Below are 20,923 nucleotides of genomic sequence, written 5' to 3' on the forward strand. Positions count from 1 at the left end.
AACGAGGACACGAGTTTACGTTAGTTTGGTTTGCTGTTGCTATTAATATAGCAGGTGAGATCATTAACAAAGTACAGTCGAAACTGGTTAAGACATCCCTCTCTAGCGCATTTCCCTAGTTATTACATCATTATTCTGAAGTCCCAGGACGTTTCCTATTAAATACATACTAAAGAAACCTGGATAGCACATTTACGTCACTCTTTCGTATGTTCGTAACTCCCACCATAAGAAATGTAAATTAGCGTTCCCGGCCACGTTGTGTCAGCCTACAGCTTCAGGGAGCGTCAGTCCCAAGCTAGTCTTATTCTATATGCGTCTGATGTGTTGGTGCTTAATTTTACGTTCACGAGGTCTCTTTCAGACGGTGCGGGTTCGACCTACTTCCGCACTTGACCGCCTAGGCCTAAACTAAAAACTGATTTTTTAAATTGAATCTTTCAGATGACGCAGATGCAGAGAGTAACCATGCGCGGGAGAAATGTTTGAGTGGGCAGTCTGTAGTGAGTCGCGGTTCCGTGCCCTCAGTTATACCTATAAGGAAGTAGAAATGGATTTAGACGATAAAAAATGTAGGCCCGCTCTCAGCCATTTGACATACCATATTTATTTCTTATTTGCAATTTAAAAGTTACTTGTGTGCTTTTTTCTTTTCCTGTGTGATTTACAGCAGTTGTTATGGAGCCTGAAATAGACACTAAGAACTTAATAACTTTAATGTCTGAAATACCCGTGGTTTCGTTGTGTTTGGGAAAGTGTGGTATCATTTTGACCCATAATTGAGAGAGTATCCTCAGAATATTGTACCCATCTTCTCTAACAAAACGTGAAAGACAGAGCATACTTGAACTATTTTTGTATTTTCTTAAGTGTAAAAGTAAAACAAAGACAATTTACCTACACTGACAAGAGTGTTGAAGAGGATCCGCTGGAAAGCGCGGGGAATTTTGCACCACTTGACCCCCCCCCCTCTGTGTGTGTGTGTGTGTGTGTGTGTGTGTGTGCGCGCGCGCGCGCAATGTACGTAAATTAGGCCTACTCTACTTACGTACACAGCTGACATGTTGGTGCTTAATTTTACGTTCGTAAGTGAACAAAAGATACATCCAATGAAGAAAAAGAAATGGATGACAGATAATATTCTTGAACTAATGGAACAATGAAGATGATGCAAAAGAATACAAAAAATTACAATGCCGCATAAGAAAAGAAATACGTGTTGCGAAAGAGAACTGGATGAAAGAACAATGTGTGGAAATGGAAATCTTTCAGTCTAAACATGATCTGTTCAACATACATCGAAAATTGAGTGCTTGTGACATGGTGTTGGGAAATTCATGTGGTATCAGGAAGGACACCTCACCAAATCCAAACTGAGTAAGGATGGTTGCCTCATCCTCAGAAATACCTGAGAACAGCTGTACAAGATTTCTGTTTAATATTAACAACAATAATAATATATTAACGCATGATCATATGCTCGACAAAGAGAAAATTCAAAACTTTCACTTACACTAAAACTAAGCAATATTCTTAAAGCATACCAATTTCAGCAGCTGTATGCAAAATAATCCTTTATTTGTATTACCTAAAGGTACTGAGGATTAATATTGCAATTAACTAGGAAATATTCATGGTTACACGCACAGTACACAGGCTTCAAGCTGTGGCTAAAATATTCAAGCACTGTGGTCATTCACAGTTATTCAGAAGAATGTTGTTAAAGCCTAGTTTCAGGCATCATGCAGATATTGACGCACGTTGGGTTTTGTTTTACACTTAACATTATTGGCCAGAACAGAAGCTGACATAGAAGTTGAACCTATCTCGACTGCATTCGCTACTTTCTTGTTTTTTTTTCCCCCCTGTGAATTAGCCACTTATCCATTATTATGACAATACATGTATCACTAAGAAGGGTTAACTCCTCTCGCTTAGTATGCACAACAATCCACCTGCTTTGTATTCTATTCATTGTCTTTGCTCTGATGCTCTGACTGACAGGCTGAGAAAGAGGACTTCCTGCCTGGGTTCACTATACTGAGAATCGGAGAATAATAATCTGTTCACAAGTTAGGAGATGAAATTTGTAACATTTTATGAACTTTCAATCATAGCTGCACCCTCTTGTATTACTTTTGGCACTCCGCACTTCGCAGACCATTGTTTTAAATTGTGGAAGTTGGGGGAGATGAACATGTGGCTGAGGAAGAAACGAAACTGTTTCATTGTCATAATCGGACAATACATCTTCAGTCTTTACCTTCTTCATTGTCACTACCCAGTATAGGGATAAAAGCTTCCTTTGCAGTGTACAATTTCTCCAACATTTTAGGCATTTTGGAATACCAAAACAGTTCAAAACTACCTAAAGAAGTATTAGCACATTGGCAGTGAACAGCATATAGGCGGCAAATAACAAACCCAACAGACGCTCGAACCCCTTACCTGTAGACTAATTGCACCTGTCATCAGATGACTGGTAGTAACTACAGACTCTCAAGACAACTACTAGATTTCACAAAGGTCAAACTTCAGCAGCAGTACGCCATAGTGAAACAGAGAAAAGCTGAACAACTCATGACTGCTTCAGCATTCCACTGGCCTGAAGGAAACTCAACTGATACAGCAGTCCACTGGAGTGAAAAGGTTAGTATCAATACAAAAGTAAGACTGGGATGGATTTTGTTGCCATTCTTATGAACAGTGGATAACCCTACCTGTAGTATTCATGAGAAACAAATTGTTTAACAGATTTAGATTTTTTTTTGCGCTTTGGTAAAACAAAGGCTTGCTAGAAATAACCAACAGTTTAGATGTTGAAACAAGCAAGATCAGTTTATATTTTATTGAACAGACCAAAGTAACATACAGATTGAAGGAACACAGGACAACAGACCTGTAATAATCCAGGGTCAGGCTATTGAGCAAATCTAACAATTTACCTATCATGCCATTATTATTTGTACTTGTGAAGGCATAAACAAGGACATCAACTATTAAATTGGAAAAGCACGGGCTGTATTTCAGCATGAGCTCAGTGTGGCCAACAACTATTCATAAGCACTGCAAAAAAAAAAAAAAAAAATGTTCAATTGCATTATATGGCTGTGAAACAGAAATTCACACCAAGGTGATCTTGCAAAATATTTTCTGACAGCATTGCCTTCAAAGAATTCTTTGTGTGCTCAGTTGAGCAGCTCAGCTGGTAGGAGCTGGCAATCTGAGCCCAAGGTGGCAGTTTAGACCACAGCTGTGTGCATTGGTATTTGAATATACCCCTGGCACATGAAAGAATGCTCTCCTGTAGGGTGAAATTTCTGGCATAAAACCAATAACATTGTTATTGACTCTTCGTGTATAATTGTGGTGACAATTCAAGTGAAGAATTGTTACGTTCAGACCGAAAACACCTGTAGCCAACTGTGATTGAGCATTAGATACAACTTGCAAGTTACAGTATACCTATAATCAAATACTGCCGTATGAAAACTGCACTACAATGGATACCCCTGCAGGGAAAAATTGCGACAATCAACCTTGGAAGAATTTGGTGTTGGCCATTCAAGGAAGACCTTAAAACTGATAACATCTCATTCGACAATTCCGAAGCTGTTACAAACAACTGTTGCTGTTGGAGAACACTTCTTGTGCTATGTGCTTTAACAGGACGTTATAATGCTGATGATTATGTTTAAAATATTTTATTTATATCAATATGGAAATAAACAGTTATTACACCTAATTTGACAGGTTGCTAAATGGAAAGATCAGAATAGTAATTCATGGATTCAGATGATATTGAATGAGAATATTGTTTATTTTATCTCAGAATAGTTGGCTGTGAACTCACCTTTTATAGTTACGATTTTAAAGTTCTTGGTACAGAAAGCAATGACATTAGATTATTTGATATTTCAGGAGCAAATGCAGGTACTCTTAACATCTCATAAAGCCAATTATCATCATCATCATCATCTACCTTACAAGTAACAAATACACTTAAGGCATAACCTAACAATCTATCCCTTCTTCTGGTAAAATTTTGTCAAATTGTTCTCTTGCCAATTTGCTTCAGTATATTTTCATTCATGATTTGCTCCATCCATCTCACCTTCAGCATTCTTCTGTAATACCACATTTCATTTGAAATACAAACAATGATGGAGAACTGTTAGTGAGCTTCTCCCAACTCAGCTTCAACTTGTTTTTCCATTCTTCTGTAAATAATACATGTTAAAATTTTGCAGAAATGATATACGAAACTAATGGTGCATAGTTTTTACACTGACTTCAAAATTTACCGTATATTGGGGTCTCACCATCTTATCAGCATCATCAGCCTCTTCTTGTTCCAGAACCTTATCATTTATTTATTTCGCTTGATACAGTGTTGAATATGCTCTTGCCATCTTTCTGCCTTGTCTTCCTTCGCTGGAAGTGGTTTTCTATCTAGTTTTCCTTTCTCCAAAGATTTCCTTGATTTTCCTGTATATACCAGCCGAGTTGGTTGTGCAGTTAGGGGCGCGCGGCTGTGAGCTTGCATTTGGAAGATAGTGGGTTCGAATCCCACTGTCGGCAGCCCTGAAGATGGTTTTCCTTGGTTTCTGATTTTCACATCCGGCAAATGCTGGGGCTGTACCTTAATTAAGGCCACGGCCGCTTCCTTCCAACCCGTAGGCCTATCCCATCGTCACTATAAGACATCGGTGCGACGTAAAGCCACTAGCGAAAAAAGAAGAAAAATTTTCCTGTATGCAGCAGCTACCTTTCCTTCAAGCATACAACCTTCAATATCCCTGCACATCTCTTCTCGCCATTCTTCCTTAGCTGTCCTGCACTTTCTATCTACGTTTTTAATCACCTGTATTATTTTGTGCTTCTCTCATTTTTTACATTCTTGTACTTCTGCTGCTCATCAATCAGGTCTAGAATCTCCTGAGTTATCCACTGATTCTTACTTGTCTTTCTTCCTAACATTTCTTCAGCAGCTTTACTGGTCTCATTCTTCACAACTGTCCACTCGTTATCTATTGTGTTACCTTCAGCCTTTTCATTTAGTCCTTGTACAACATATCTTTTGAAACAATCCCTCACTTTCCTTTTGGTAAATGTTTCTGGATCCCGTTTCCTTGGATTCCTTCTTTTCTTCAATTTCTTCAACTTCAGACAGCATTTCATGACCAAGTTATGGTCGGAATTGATGTCTGCTCCTGGGAAGGTCTTGCAATCCAATACCTGGTTTCTGAATCTCTGCCTAATTATTATGAAGTCTATTTGATACCTTCCAGTGTCTCCAGGTCTTGTCCACTAATACAGCTGCCATTTGTGATGTTTAAACCAAGTATTAGCAAGAACTAAATTATGATCGGTGCAGAATTCTATCAGCCAACTTCCTCCTTCATTCCTTTGTCCCAGCCCGAATTCTCCTACTACATTACCTTCTTTTCCGTGGCCCTACTGCTGCATCCCAGTCTCCCATCACTTTTAAATTCTCATCTCCTTTTCCCTATATCTTTATGTATTCTTTTGATTTGAATTAGTAGGAATATAAACTTGCAGTATTGTGGCATTAGCTTGTGGCTCTCCTTATGACAGCAATAATCTGACCTTTATGTTGGTCATAGTAGCTTACCCGCTGCCTTATTTTCTTACTCATTATTAAACCAACTTGTGCATTTTCCCTGTTTGATTTTGTGTTGATAATTCTGTAGTCAGCAGACCAAAAATCCAGCTCTTCCCTCCAAGGTACTTATATCAACTACATCTAATTTTAGTGTAGCCATTTCCCTTTTCAGATTCTCAAACCTACCACAACGATTCAAACTTCTAACATTCCATGTTCCAACTCGCAGAATGTCGGTTTTTATCTTCCCTATAATTGTCCCCTCCAAGAGATCCAAATGGAGTATTGTTTTACCTCCGGAATATTTTACCTAGGAGAAGGGCATTGGTACATCATTCATTCAAAGAGATCTGCATGTTCTTGGGAGCTAGTTATGACTGCAATTCCCAGTGCTTTCAGCCCTGTAGCAGTGTCAGTGTAAGCTAAACCATGTTAAATATTATTACAAGGCCACATCAGTCAATCATCCAAACTGCCACCCCTGCAACTTTTTCTATGGATGAGTCGTTAGTCTGATCTTTCAATGATACCCATCCCATATGATTGCATCTTGGGCTCAGCTACCTGCTTCATTGGGAAGCACTAGTCTTCCCACCATGTCAACGTCACATGGTTTAAAGGGGTGAGAAACTAAATATACCGAGCAAGTGGCCATGCGGTTAGGGTCGCGCAGCTGTGAAGCTTGCATTCGGGAGAGTGTTGGTTCAAACCCCACTGTCGGTAGCCCTGAAGATGGTTTTCTATGGTTTCCCATTTTCACACCAGGCAAATGCTGTGGCTGTACCTTATTTAAGGCCACGGCCGCTTCCTTCCCACTCCTAGCCTTTTCCTATCTTATTGTCACCAGAAGACCTATCTGTGTCAGTGCAAAGTAAAGCAAATTGTAAAAATGAGACTAAATATACAAATTATATATATATGGCTTTGCTCAATTCTAAATGTTTGTACCTACTATTAAATATAATTCCAGAGTTTCAAGTCCCCCAATTGGATATCTGGGGGCATAGGGTTGAGAGAAGCTTCGAATCAAAGATATTCGCTTCGCAGAAAGATATTACGTGAAACCTGGAATGTGAGGGGTTTACTACAGACTGGCAAACTTATCAATTGTTGAGAGAGAAATGACAATACATTGTGTGAAGATCTTGGGACTCTGTGAGACACACTGGAAAGGCGCTGGACATTTCACCACTACCAATGGTAACACAGTATATTTCTCCGGACACAATCATCAAAGTCAGAATGGTGTAGCGGTCGTTGTTCCCCAGAAGTTATGTAATGTACTCATTGGATACTATCCTGTTGTTAATGATAGAATTATTTCTATCAAGATGAATTCAACACCTTGTAAATTAAATATTGTACAGGTGTATGCACCAACATCTGCTGCCTCTGAAGATGAGATAGACGAATTTTACAGTCAGTTAGAATGCTTTATTGATAACATTCCTCAAAGAGAAGTTCCAATCATTCAAGGTGACTTCAATGCTAAAACTGGCGACATGACATCCGATTACCATCTTAGTGTACATGTTGGTCGATATGGGGTTGGGACTAGAAGTGATAGAGGATAGCGTCTTCTGCAATTCTGCATAGATAAGGAGATGGTTGTTACCAATACACCCTTTCGATATCACCCTTGCCGCTGATGAGGGAGGAGTTGGAAAGTTTGAGGGAGATAATTAGGATTCTCACAGAAGACAGGAAGGAAGATAGGACTCCCTCAAACAATGTACAGGTTACAGTAGGTGTACAAGAGGGAGGGGAAGGAAAGGGAGGAGTTGTAGAAGACAGGTGGTCTAATGTTCTAAGGGGAAGGAGATTGCAGGCTAAGGGCTCTATTCAGGATCAGAATTCAGGACAGGTGTCTGTGTGAAATCGGTACGAGTCACTCCAGGTAGAACAACAGAGGGAAGATGAGGGACAGGGAACTGTTGCTGAGATGTGTGGAAATAGGAGGAAGGGAAAAGGTAGGAAAGGTAAATGTAGTTTAGAGGATAGGAAAAGACAGGTGGAACAGGGTCATGGGAAGGAGAAAAGGGAGGAGGAAGTAGCTTCTGCAGCTATCAGGAAAGATAGGGCTGACCAGGAGGGGAGGGGGTCAAATGAGGAGGGTAGGGTTGACGCTCTGGTCATGGGGGATTCCATCGTTAGACACGTGGGGAAAGTGTGTGGAGGAAAGGGTACCAGGGTAGAGTGTTATCCAGGAATTAGGTTGAGGCAGATGTTGAGGAAAGTAGAAGAGAGGGAGGAGAGGAAGGAGAAGGTGGTAGTGTTTCACGTTGGTACCAACAACGTAAGGCAAGCTGATATAAGTACCAACATAGTTGGAGATGTGTGGGATCTGGTAAATGCAGCACGGGTGAAGTTTAAGAAAGCGGAGATTGTTATTAGTGGAATACTGTGTAGAAGGGATACTGACTGGAAGGTGATTGGGGATTTAAATGAGACTATGGAGTGGGTATGTGGGAAACTGGGAGTGAAATTTCTAGATCCTAATGGGTGGGTAGGAGATAGGGATCTGCGCTCAGATGGCCTTCATTTAAACCGCAGTGGTACGTATAAGTTAGGAAATTTGTTTGGAAGGGTAATAGGGAGGTACATTCAGGGAAACGGGATGGCCTAGGGAGCGGTGATAAGGGAACAGGGAACTGGAAATCAAGTAGGGATGACATAAAATTGTTAGTGTTGAACTGTAGAAGTATTGTAAGGAAAGGAATAGAATTAAGTAATTTAATAGATATATATTTACCAGATATTGTAATAGGAGTTGAATCATGGCTAAGAAATGATATAATGGATGCAGAAATTTTCTCACGGCACTGGAGTGTGTATCGTAGAGATAGGATTGGAAGGGTGAGAGGGGGAGTGTTCATTCTGGTGAAAGAAGAATTTGTAAGCTACGAAAAAGTTAAAGATGAGACACGTGAAATTCTAGGTGTAAGGCTCATTTCTAAAGATAATAGGCAACTTGATATATTTGGAGTGTACAGATCGGGAAAGGGTAGCAGTGACGCGGATTCGGAATTATTTGATAGGATAGTCAGCTATTTGGGAAACGACATGGAAAGAAATGTGATTGTAGCGGGAGATCCGAATTTGCCAGATGTCAATTGGGAAGGAAATGCGAACGACAGGAAGCATGACCAACAAGTGGCAAATAAGTTAATATGGGAAGGACAGCTGATTGAGAAAGTGATGGAACCAACCAGAGGGAAAAATATCCTGGATGTCGTGCTGATAAAACCAGATGAGCTCTATAGGGAAACTGAAGTAATAGATGGTATTAGTGATCATGAAGCTGTTTTTGTGGTAGTTAAAAATAAATGTGATAGAAAGGAAGGTCTTAAAAGTAGGACTGTTACGCAGTACCATATGGCTGATAAAGCGGGCATGAGGGAGTTTCTAAAAAGTAACTATGATCGGTGGAAAACGGTAAATAAAAATGTAAACAGACTCTGGGATGGGTTTAAAGAAATTGTTGAGGAATGCGAAAACAGGTTTGTACCATTAAGGGTGGTAAGGAATGGTAAAGACCCACCTTATTATAATAGAGAAATAAAGAGACTAAGAAGGAGGTGCAGACTGGAAAGAAATAGTTAGAAATGGCTGTGGAAGTAAGGAGAAATTGAAGGAACTTACTAGAAAATTGAATCTAGCAAAGAAGGCAGGTAAGGATAACATGATGGCAAGCATAATTGGCAGTCATACAAATTTTAGTGAAAGATGGAAGGGTATGTATAGGTATTTTAAGGCAGAAACAGGTTCCAAGAAGGACATTCCAGGAATAATTAATGAACAAGGGGAGTGTGTATGTGAGGATCTTCAAAAGGCAGAAGTATTCAGTCAGCAGTATGTAAAGATTGTTGGTTACAAGGATAATGTCAAGATAGAGGAGGAGACTAAGGCCAAAGAAGTAATAAAATTTACATATGATAACAATGACTTTTACAATAAGATACAAAAGTTGAAAACTAGAAAAGCAGCTGGAATTGATGAGATTTCTGGGGATATACTAAAGACAATGGGTTGGGATATAGTACCATATCTGAAGTACTTATTTGATTATTGTTTGGTCGGAGGAGCTATACCAGATGAATGGAGAGTTGCTATAGTAGCCCCTGTGTATAAAGGAAAGGGTGATAGACATAAAGCTGAAAATTACAGGCCAGTAAGTTTGACATGCATTGTATGTAAGCTTGGGGAAGGCATTCTTTCTGATTATATTAGACATGTTTGTGAAATTAATAACTGGTTCGATAGAAGGCAATTCGGTTTTAGAAAAGGTTATTCCACTGAAGCTCAACTTGTAGGATTCCAGCAAGATATAGCAGATATCTTGGATTCTGGAGGTCAAATGGACTGTATCGCGATTGACCTGTCTAAAGCATTTGATAGGGTGGATCATGGGAGACTACTGGCAAAAATGAGTGCAATTGGACTAGACAAAAGAGTGACTGAATGGGTTGCTATATTTCTAGAAAATAGATCTCAGAGAATTAGAGGAGGTGAAGCTTTATCTGACCCTGTAATAATTAAGAGGGGAATTCCTCAAGGCAGTATTATCGGACCTTTATGTTTTCTTATATATATAAATGATATGAGTAAAGGAGTGGAATCTGAGGTAAGGCTTTTTGCGGATGATGTTATTCTCTATAGAGTGATAAATAAGTTACAAGATTTCGAGCAACTGCAACATGACCTCGAAAATGTTGTGAGATGGACAGCAGGCAATGGTATGTTGATAAACGGGGTTAAAAGTCAGGTTGTGAGTTTCACAAATAGGAAAAGTCCTCTCAGTTTTAATTACTGCGTTGATGGGGTGAAAGTTCCTTTTGGGGATCATTGTAAGTATCTAGGTATTAATATAAGGAAAGATCTTCATTGGGGTAATCACATAAATGGGATTGTAAATAAAGGGTACAGTTCTCTGCACATGGTTATGAGGGTGTTTAGGGGTTGTAGTAAGGATGTAAAGGAGAGGGCATATAAGTCTCTGGTAAGACCCCAACTAGAGTATGGTTCCAGTGTATGGGACCCTCACCAGGATTACCTGATCAAGAACTGGAAAAAATCCAAAGAAAAGCAGCTCGATTTGTTCTGGGTGATTTCCGACAAAAGAGTAGCGTTACAAAAATGTTGCAATGTTTGGGTTGGGAAGAATTGAGAGAAAGAAGAGCTGCTCGACTAAGTGGTATGTTCCGAGCTGTCAGCGGAGAGATGGCGTGGAATGACATTAGTAGACGAATAAATTTGAATGACGTTTATAAAAGTAGGAAAGATCACAATATGAAGATAAAGTTGGAATTCAAGAGGACAAACTGGGGCAAATATTCATTTATAGGAAGGGGAGTTAGGGATTGGAATAACTTACCAAGGGAGATGTTCAATAAATTTCCAATTTCTTTGAAATCATTTCGGAAAAGGCTAGGAAAGCAACAGATAGGGAATCTGCCACCTGGGCGACTGCCCTAAATGCAGATCGGTATTGATTGATTGATTGATTGATTGATTGATTGATTGATTGATTGATATACGTGGATATCCCCTGGAGACGGTACAAAATCAAATTTATTTTATCCCGATCATAAGTCGTTGGAGGTCATCTGCTTTAAACAGCAGATACCCTGGTACTGAATGTGGTTCAGACCATATCCTTGTCATCATGAGAACGCGACTGAAACTCAAAACCACAACAAAAGTACGCGAAATTAAATTTGATGATAGAGCTCTATATAGCTTCGGTGAGGCTATTCGTCCCAAACTACACTCATTAGGAATAAATCCCACTGACACTGCAGATTCGATATGGAACAACCTGAAGATCGCTGTGAGTAGTGCAAGCAAGGAAATAAATGAACATAATTCATTTCCTCGGAAGCCATGGTTAAGTGCCGAAACTTAGGCTAATAGAGGGAAGGAAACAGCTAAAAAGAAACAATTATGAAACTGATGAATATTTACAAATGCACGCATCACTATCTTGGAAGATTCAAAAGCAGTGCAGACTTGATAAAACAAACCAGATTCATGAAATCTGTGAAGTAGCACTGTCAACCCCGTGATCTCTTTATGAAGGTATAGAAAATTACCCGCGATTTCAAGCCCCGTTCATGAGTTGTGGAAGATGAAGATGGTACCCTCATTGGAGAGAAACAGCTGGCCATTGAAAGATGAAAAAGATATTGTGAAACACTATATGCAGGTGCGACTACCAGATATGTTTGCAATAAGTACATCCCTAATCAATCTAACTCAAAACTAGAGCCTTCAGTACTGAGGGGAGAAGTAAAAGGTGCAATTAAACACCTGAAAAATCATAAAGCATCAGGAAGTGGTGGCATTACTGAGGAAATGATTAAGTAAATGGGAGAAGGAGTATGTTTAATGCACTTCATCTGTAAAAAGATATGGGACAGTGGTCACAAGACTGGCTCATTTCCATCTTCATTTCACTTCACAAAAGAGGATCAACAAGGAAATGCCTTTGATTGTGTTTTGTAGCAAAAGTTGTGGTGTGTTTTAGAGGAAATGGGAATTCCATCTCATCTCATTTCACTTATAGAATGCTTATATGATAACAACTTGGCCATAGTCAGAGTTGATGGTGATCTATCATCAAGTTTCAAAGTCTCCAAAGGTGTGAGATAAGGATGCATTTGATCACCTCAATTGTTTAACGTCTATGGTGAATATATATCATGAGGCATGCCCTCGACAGTTGGGAAGGAGGAATTTTGATTGGTGGGAAGAGAATTAATAATCTCCGTTTTACAGACGACACCACACTTGTAGCCAGCAGTGTACAGGAGCTTGTGAAATACTGGATCATGTACAACAGGAAAGTCACAATTTTGGAATGGAAATCAACTGGAGCAAGACAAAACATGATTGTCAACAAAGTTGCAGATATTCAGCTGCCACAGCACCTGAACAATCTCCAAAGAGTCTGTCATTTTCCTTATCTTGGTTCAATAATCGAAGATACAAGTAGCTGCAAAAAAGAAATCGAACGTGGCATCATTCTAGGACGTACAGCTATGGCAAAATAAAAACTGATCTGGCAAGATAGAGCAATATCTATGGATGCAAAGAAAATATTAGTCCATTCGCTTGTATTCTCGATCTTCCTGTATGGATGTGAAACTTGGACCTTAAAAGCTAAAGCAGAAACCGAATCAACGACTTTGAAATGTAGTGTTGGAGAAGGAGGTTTCGAATACCGTGGACAGCCAGGCGAACAAATGATTCTGTCATCCGGAAAATTGGAATACAAGAAAGTCTATGCCAAGTTGTGTACCAGAGAATCGTGCAATTCTTTGGTCACATTATGAGAAGAGAGGATGACAACCTGGAAAAATTGTCCAAGGAAAAGTTTCTGGCACAAGGTCAAGAGGACGGGACGCAAAAAGATGGGTTGATCAAGTAAGAGAGATCATGGACTTACCATGGAGAATTACTATCCGGAAAACGCAAGTTCGTACAGAATGGCATCAGCTTATAAAAGAAAGAAAAATATCCTTGGGTCACGATACTCAGTCATATGTGGAATGTCTGGGGAGAGAGATGTTAATGGTCCTGTTTGGACAACTAGCCCCAGCATATGATATCAGTTTGTGAAGAGCTTAGTCCATATTCAAACGCCATAAGTGGACAGTTTTTCATAATGCGTATACCCTTGAACTATATACTTCGTATTAATTATGACATGACTAGAGTCCATTTAGTGGTATTATCCATATCCATGATTTGTTTGTATTTTAAACTGTGTGTGATACTTTGGCCTCGGTTCTTCATGTACAGAACTTGAATTATGAGTTCAGTGATGTTCTTCTGCACTGCAGTCTGAGACAGGATCTTGAAATTCCTCAAACCTTGCGGAATGACTTGTCGCTTAGATCTTGAGAGTGCTGTCCAGGCAGTATGTAGTAGGCCTACAGCTGTGTGGAACTGAATGTTATTTGTGCCGAGTATGGGAGTATTCAACCATGGGCCTTCTCCATTCCTTAAATACAGGTCAGGGTGTGTTTAGGCTGCTGAGTTCTTGCATGCGTCGATTATTGATATGGTATTATGTAATCTATTAGGAATGGAAATTGTGACGTGTATGCAGCTGTAATATTCTTATTCAAGGTTACTCAGTAAACCAGTTATTTTTGTCTTTAAACTCATGGGCTATAGACATCGTATTAATTATGTCATGATTAGAGTTCATTTGTTGGTATTAATGATATCCATGATTTGTTTGTGTTTTAAACTATGTGATACTTAGTTTAGCCTCAGTACTTCATGTCCAGAACTTGAACTTTGGGTTTATTGATGTTACACAATGGGATAATTCGTAGTGTAAGTGGGCATGAACAACGCATTTCACAAAACAATGTAACAGTGAAAGAAAGCCGATCTCAAATGTTCGTTGATTTCTTTTTTAAGGAAACGTTTACATTAATAGAGGATATACAGGATGGTCGGAAACAATATGAACTGGGTATATCAGCATTAGAAGGTTGGTCATGCTGATAGATAATTTGAAATTAATTCAATATCTAGCACCATGGTTAATACCATCAGATCACTTTGCAGGCAAATTCAAATGGGCTTTGCGCGGCAGTGTTGCTAAATCTGTACGTGACTAAGACCGGCATGAGAGCACCATTAAATTGATTAAGGTAAACTTCCACCTGTTTGATACTATATATTTGCTTTAAGCAAATTAATTATTTGTAGAACATGTTTCACTCCTTAGGAACATCTTCAGCTACATAACATTGCTTAGGTGAAATTACATAGAATTTTCTTCTTCTCAAAAAAAAACTCTGTCTTAAAATACTGTTTTTGTTATGTTTAAATCAAAACTAATTTAAAAAGATTAAAATAATAAAAAAATGTGGGGAGGGTTGAGTGGGGCGGTGAAATGGGAAAGGAAGATAGATCTACTGATGTTCTAACATTAAACATTAAACGTTAAACATTGTTTAAGAAGCCTTTCACGTGGACAGTCAAGATTTTCTTCTGATGACGCAGAGCACAGTTCTCTGCGAAACGTAAAGAATTTCACCTTATTTTCTTGACACGGCATAAGCCCAAAAGCCTATACAGTATCATGTATATAATTACGGGCCGTGAAAGCATCAATAGCAACATAGTTTAAAACAATTTCAAAGTTGTTACTGAAAAGAAAACTTGCAGTGTTAGAAGGCTGTGGATGGTGTGAATCAATCATTCAGAAGTGCCTCACATCTTATATTAATTTTTCTTATTCTATTACCTACTTTTACTCATTTTTATCTGTATGATATTTTAACTTATTTTGATCTTCGGTGAGTGACTGATTTTATATGTACTTTGTTTGGAATTCATAGTTTTGTTTCGATATTTTAGGAAGTGCGATGCGTAACCTCTTGTTTACGCTTGTTGCTATGACAAATCTCTTTTAAAATTCATTATTTTATTTCACAGTATATTCATTTAAAACCAGTTTCTATTGGTCTTTTTAGTCAAGTTCACTTTTTTATCCACTATTTTTGAGAAGGTAACCACAATATTAACCAAGAAATTAAACTTTACCTTTAAAAATGTAGTATGAAATGATAATCTTTAACCTAAATCTCAATGTCTTCCACCAGCCAGTCAAATCTTAGACCCGGCTTGACGCAATGCCCCCACTGTGACAGATACTTCTGTGGTCAGAGAGGATGAAATATTCACGTAAGTAAATCTCACCCCCAAATTTATAGAGAAATTATTCTAGCACGACAGAAACATACTGGAACTGTAGGAAACAGATCACAAACAACGCAGTCTTATGACAAAATTTGTTCGGTACTTCCTCTCGATATAACGGAGCAAAATCCAGAACATCTTAACAAAAAGTCTAGAGGAGTTCAAGCTCAATATCACAGAATGGAAAAATAAATTCCAAGTCCACAAATCCCGAACGGCATACAAAGAGGGATAGGGAACAGAGAAAAGCAAATTACTAGTATCAACTTACGCAGTTCTTTTACTATAATCAAAGGAGGAAAGCAATTCGCACTGTCTTAAGTAACAACCAATCGCAATGTAAAATTCCAATCTAAGAGCTTGAAGAATATTTTTCTCACCAATACTCAACCAGTAATGACTGCGAACGGAATCACTATCCTACTGTAATTACCGATCCAGAAAGAATTGCTCTAGATGACTCTTATCCAGCCATCATTACCAAGCAAGAAATAAGTTCAGCAATTAAAAAGATTGCAGTTGATATATCCCCCAGTCCTGACCAGTCTTAATGCGAGTTATGAGAGAGGACTCAGTCTCTGACGTCCTAGTTTTAATTGCTACGAGAATGTTGAAAACGTCCTTCTTTCCCCGATGTCTCAAGAAAGGACATACCGTCCTCGTGCACAAATCAGGAGACGAGAGGGCACCTCAAACCTGGTGACTTATCACCCTTTGTTCAGTCATTAGAAGGTTTATCGAACTAATCCTTGATCAGAAATTGCGTGAATTTGTCTCTTTCCATTAACATCAAAGAGGTTTCACTAATAGTCAGGCACCCACCTAAGCACAGCATTATTACAATTTATTTTAAAGAATGCCAAAGACACCAAATCCGATGTAACAGTCGTCTTTCTCGACATACATAAAGCCTGTTGATAAACTTAACCATAATAGGTATTTGCTTTGATCCTGTATTGACTTTTCTGTACAAAGAACTGACATCACTGATGAAGGGAATGGATGGTTTTTCCGAAATATGTACGTTAAATTAATAATTTTCTATCATTATAAGGTGTATTGACAAGGTGGGCTCAAACTAAAAATATAATAGTTTCTTTAATAGATACGTAAAGCTTTCGACAACATTGGCCACGGACATCTTATGAGAACTTTGGAAAACTCCACAGTCCCTTCCAAATTAACTGCCCTAATCTTATCATTACTAGAAGGAAATGAAACACAAATAGAGGTTAATCATTCTACAACAAAGCCCATTAAATTACTGAAAGGCATAATGCAAGGTTCACCCTTTTCGCCCGCTCTATATAATTTAGCTACAGACCGCATTCTCAACAAGCTTTTCGAAGAAACTGTAGCATCCAAATACAGGTTTTTACTAGAGCTGGTCTGAAACTGCTGACAGTCCTCACATTTGCTGATGACACAGTAATTATCGGAAAAGACAAGAATTCTGTGATGGAATTGACAAGAACGGCCTTACAAGGATTAATGAGATTGGAATTAAAATCAATACATTAAAATCTGGATGTATAAACATTGTTAACAAACGGCTCATTGAAGACCATCTGTCAACTTACCATGGTGACATCAAAAGCATATCTTCCGAGGACTCCATAAAATATCTTGGAGTCAACTTTCATAATATAATCTCTCTTAATCCTCAAAACACAATGCAGAAATTGTGCAGTAAGACTTGAATTACTCACTTCTTCCCTTCGGTTGCATACCGATCAGAAATTTTGCATTATTGACACTTCTATCTGTCCAGCGCTCGTGTACCCTTTCCATATTGTTCTTATAAATTTTATCCCTGTGAAATTCCTCATCGACGCTGACAAATTGGTAAATTTGATTTTGAAAGAAATCCTTCAGTTACCAGCTGATCTCCCAGATGGCATGATATACTGTCAGAGGAAATTTAAGGGACTTCGACTATTCTGTACACAATAGGAGGCATTCCTACAGCAAATAAATGGTCTATGGATTCTGAAAAGATATTGGAACCGCTACATCCTCAGTACAAGAAACCTAGGAGAAGAAAGCAAAACTTGCCTAACCAGACTCTATTACCTGATGACAACCTGGTGAATCCCAAAGATGGTTATCTAAACTCTCGGAAGATCAGGAAGATATTAAGAGACCTGGAATTTAAGAAGTGGTGCAATCTCCCTCACAAAGGTAAAGGAGTTATCCTTTTTAAAGAACATCCAGCTTCCAATAAATGGGTCAGCCACCACGAAGGTTTATCGCACAGCGAATGGAGTGATGCCCTGAAGATGACGGGGAATGTAGCAGCAGTTCGTGCTGTGCCCGGTTGGTTCATGGACAGTAACTGTTGTAGGCGATGCCTCAACGAGATTGAAACACTTGCACATGTCCTTGATTCCTACCAGCACGGTGAAACTCTGCGCATCACTAGGCGTTATCAAATAAGGTCTACCATTGGCCAGGCCCTCAGAAAAACCGGATTCACCGTCCATGAAGAGATCCATGGTTTGGCAGAGAATGGAAGCACTCGTAGGATTGATATAATTGCTTACAAAGACAACATTGTAGGATATATAATCGATCCAACAGTCCGCTTCTAATCCTCCGCAAGTCAACCCGACGATGTTGATCATGAGAAAAAGAAAATATACGAGCCCACAGTTCCTTTTTACAAGGAAGAATACAAGCTTAAAAAGACCAAAGTCTTCGGGAGTAGGGGCACGATACCTACAAAATTTGTTGAGATTTGCAATAACAAACAGCAAAGTAAATTGCGAAGGTCCACCTTTTCAATACAAATAATTATGTTGTTAGTTTAAATTACAACATTATTTATTCGGTACCGGTTTTGACGTCTTGCGACATCATCAGCCAAACTTTGAATAGGGCAAGTATACATGAAATATATATATATATATATGGACCCTTAACATTTAAAAATCAATGATTAGATAAAATTCAAATCAATTATAAAACCAAAGAAGATGAAAGCACATAAAAGGTAATGTTTGGAATGAGTCACTTTGTGAGACTTGGTCTTATGTGTGACATGTCACAATGTCAGTTTATAATATAATAGCAATTAATTGCATATTTCATTAATGTTCCTATGTAGAACAAAGAATTAATGGTGAAAGAACACAGCGGTAGCCCGTAAGTTCAAAACCTCAGAATGATAAGTATTGTATCGTATTGTGATTGAGGAGGTGGATCATGTTTCCTAGCAATGTCATTAGAGATGTTATATGATGAGAGGTTCCCAATCCATTGCGGGACCTGAAGAATGGGAGGAAAAAAAAGGGGGGGGGGGTAACAATTAGAAAAGAGAAGATGGAAAAAGGGTCAAGTTGTAATTTAGTAAGAGACTCACCTCTCTCAGCTTGCTATGTGGTACGAAGTGTAAAGAGGAACTGAGGGCCAAGGCATTCCACCTATCAAAATCCTTGAGTATTGATATTGGACTTTCTGCTTTGAAATCGTCAATAAGTATTTTAAGAAACCACCTTCGGTGATTTGCTTTAACACTCAATAGACTTCTATGTATCTTTCTCTGTTACACAGTATCAGTTGGTATTATATATACTCTGGCTTTTAGGCAACCTCTAAAGTGAGAAAGTGTTACTACTATGTAATAAACATATATGTACATGTATAATCTACTGAGAATATTTTTTCATCTCTGCTGCGTACTAAGGGATGTGGTTTCATCTGATGATTTTCTTTCATACCACTGTTTTTTTTTTTTTCTTTTCATTTTTTTCATTTAGATCTGTAGAAGTTACTCAAAGCCTACATCGTGTTATACATTTATAAATTTTTCACTCTATTTTAGAAAGAAATTTCATAAGAAAACCATTCATTATCATGTATAAATCATGATTGACTTTCCCATTTGGCTCTCTCCCACAGAATCCTTTTTGTACTTCCTCACTATGTGCTCACTTAAGTGTAAAGAAAGTTGTCAGAAATATGTTCACTTAGTTGAACGGGGTCCCATGTGATATCTGTACCATACTGAGGCTGGAGTGAAGAGAGAGAAAATTTATTTAAAGATAACTATTTTTTTAAAAAATTTTTAGTCACTTGCCTTGACTTCACATCGAACAATTTTGAATTTATGGTGACAAGTGTTAGAAGTTTTCCTTGTAGACAACATTAGTTTTCCTCCTGATGCCTGTACGAGGGATGATCAAAAACTAAGGGTAAAAGGCCAATATTCCTGGAGTTTCATCTGTTACAGAAAAATTGGTAGTGTGCGGTAATTTGAATACATGCGGTTGGCAACCATGCAGAGTTTCAGCCACCTACAGCGCTGGTTGAAAGTAAATACAAATGGCGATTAATTTGGAAAACTGGCCTCGCAAAGAAATCCGCTCAGTTGTTTAATTTCAGTGGGCGAAACATGTAACTACAGCTGAAATTCAATATATAGTTGGTCCGTTATTGGACATTATAAATTTTTCAGCTAACTCATTCCTGGTTGCCAGAGTTCCGCCCCAGTGTGCTAAGTTGGGCTCATCAGTTGGTAAAGAGCACACCCACCAAGACGCATGGAGAGTGCATTAAAATTATAAAATTTTATTTACAACCACATATTCAATACATGACAATATACTCATTGGGTTATAATATAATCATGAAGTATCTTACATAATGGGACATGTTTCGTTCAGCATAGCGAACATCATCAGCCATTAATGCACCAAGACTAGGTCAGGGCCCTGAGTTTAAAAATGATCAAAATAGTGTCCTCATATCAAAAGAGTAACTGTGTCGTAATAAAAGAGTGATCATCAACGATCAGCACAATATGAACAATAGACTTGAGATTGTAACAAAATATGTGAAAATAAATTTTATAATTTTAATATATCAGCTTCAATACGGTTCCATTATGAGATAAATTACACGGCTAGTGCATACCGTGGAGGCCGCTGCAGGGCTGAGAAAAGGTCACCGACGAGGATCGCAGTGACTGACCCAGCACAGCATCAACAGATTTGAAAACAGCTCGCGTGCAGGAGCTGATTCAGGGCAATAGGAGGATCACATTACAGCACATGATGGTAGAATGTAGTTTGGAAGCATTTGTCACATTGTTCACGATATTCTGCAGTACCGGGAAGTTTGTCCCAATGGGTTCCACGAAATCTGTCCAACCAACACAAGGAGAAGTGCAGGGGGACAAGTCTGCAACTTTTGCAACAGTTCTCCATGGAAGGGAACAGTTTTCTTCACCGCATTGTTACGGGTGACTAATCATGGATCCACCACTACACACCCAGTGGAAACAAACCTCCTCTCCAATGACAAAGAAGTTTAAGGTGTCTCCATCTGTCGGACAGGTAATGGTCACAGTGTTCTGGGACAGCACGCTTGTCTTACTCTTGGAGTTTTTGGAAAGAGGGCACACACTGACTACTGACCGATACTGCAAGACCTTGACATGATTGCTTGAAGCAGTCAGGAGGAAGCGGCCAGGACTTCTCGCTGAGGGCATCACCTTCCTTCACTACAATATGCGACCTCATTTAGCCCAGCAGACCCCCACGCTGTTGAAACAGTTTCGCTGGGACATCATTG

General features: G+C 38.8%; 1 protein-coding gene across 4 annotated transcripts in view; it reads left to right on the top strand.

Annotated features, from left to right (window-relative positions):
• Positions 1–20,923, top strand: part of LOC136873914 (protein lin-54 homolog) — a 264,832-nt gene that overhangs the window by 126,406 nt on the left and 117,503 nt on the right. The gene's annotated exons all lie outside the window — the stretch shown is intronic.

Source organism: Anabrus simplex, chromosome 1 (genome assembly GCF_040414725.1).
Source record: "Anabrus simplex isolate iqAnaSimp1 chromosome 1, ASM4041472v1, whole genome shotgun sequence".
Classification (NCBI taxonomy): domain Eukaryota; kingdom Metazoa; phylum Arthropoda; class Insecta; order Orthoptera; family Tettigoniidae; genus Anabrus; species Anabrus simplex.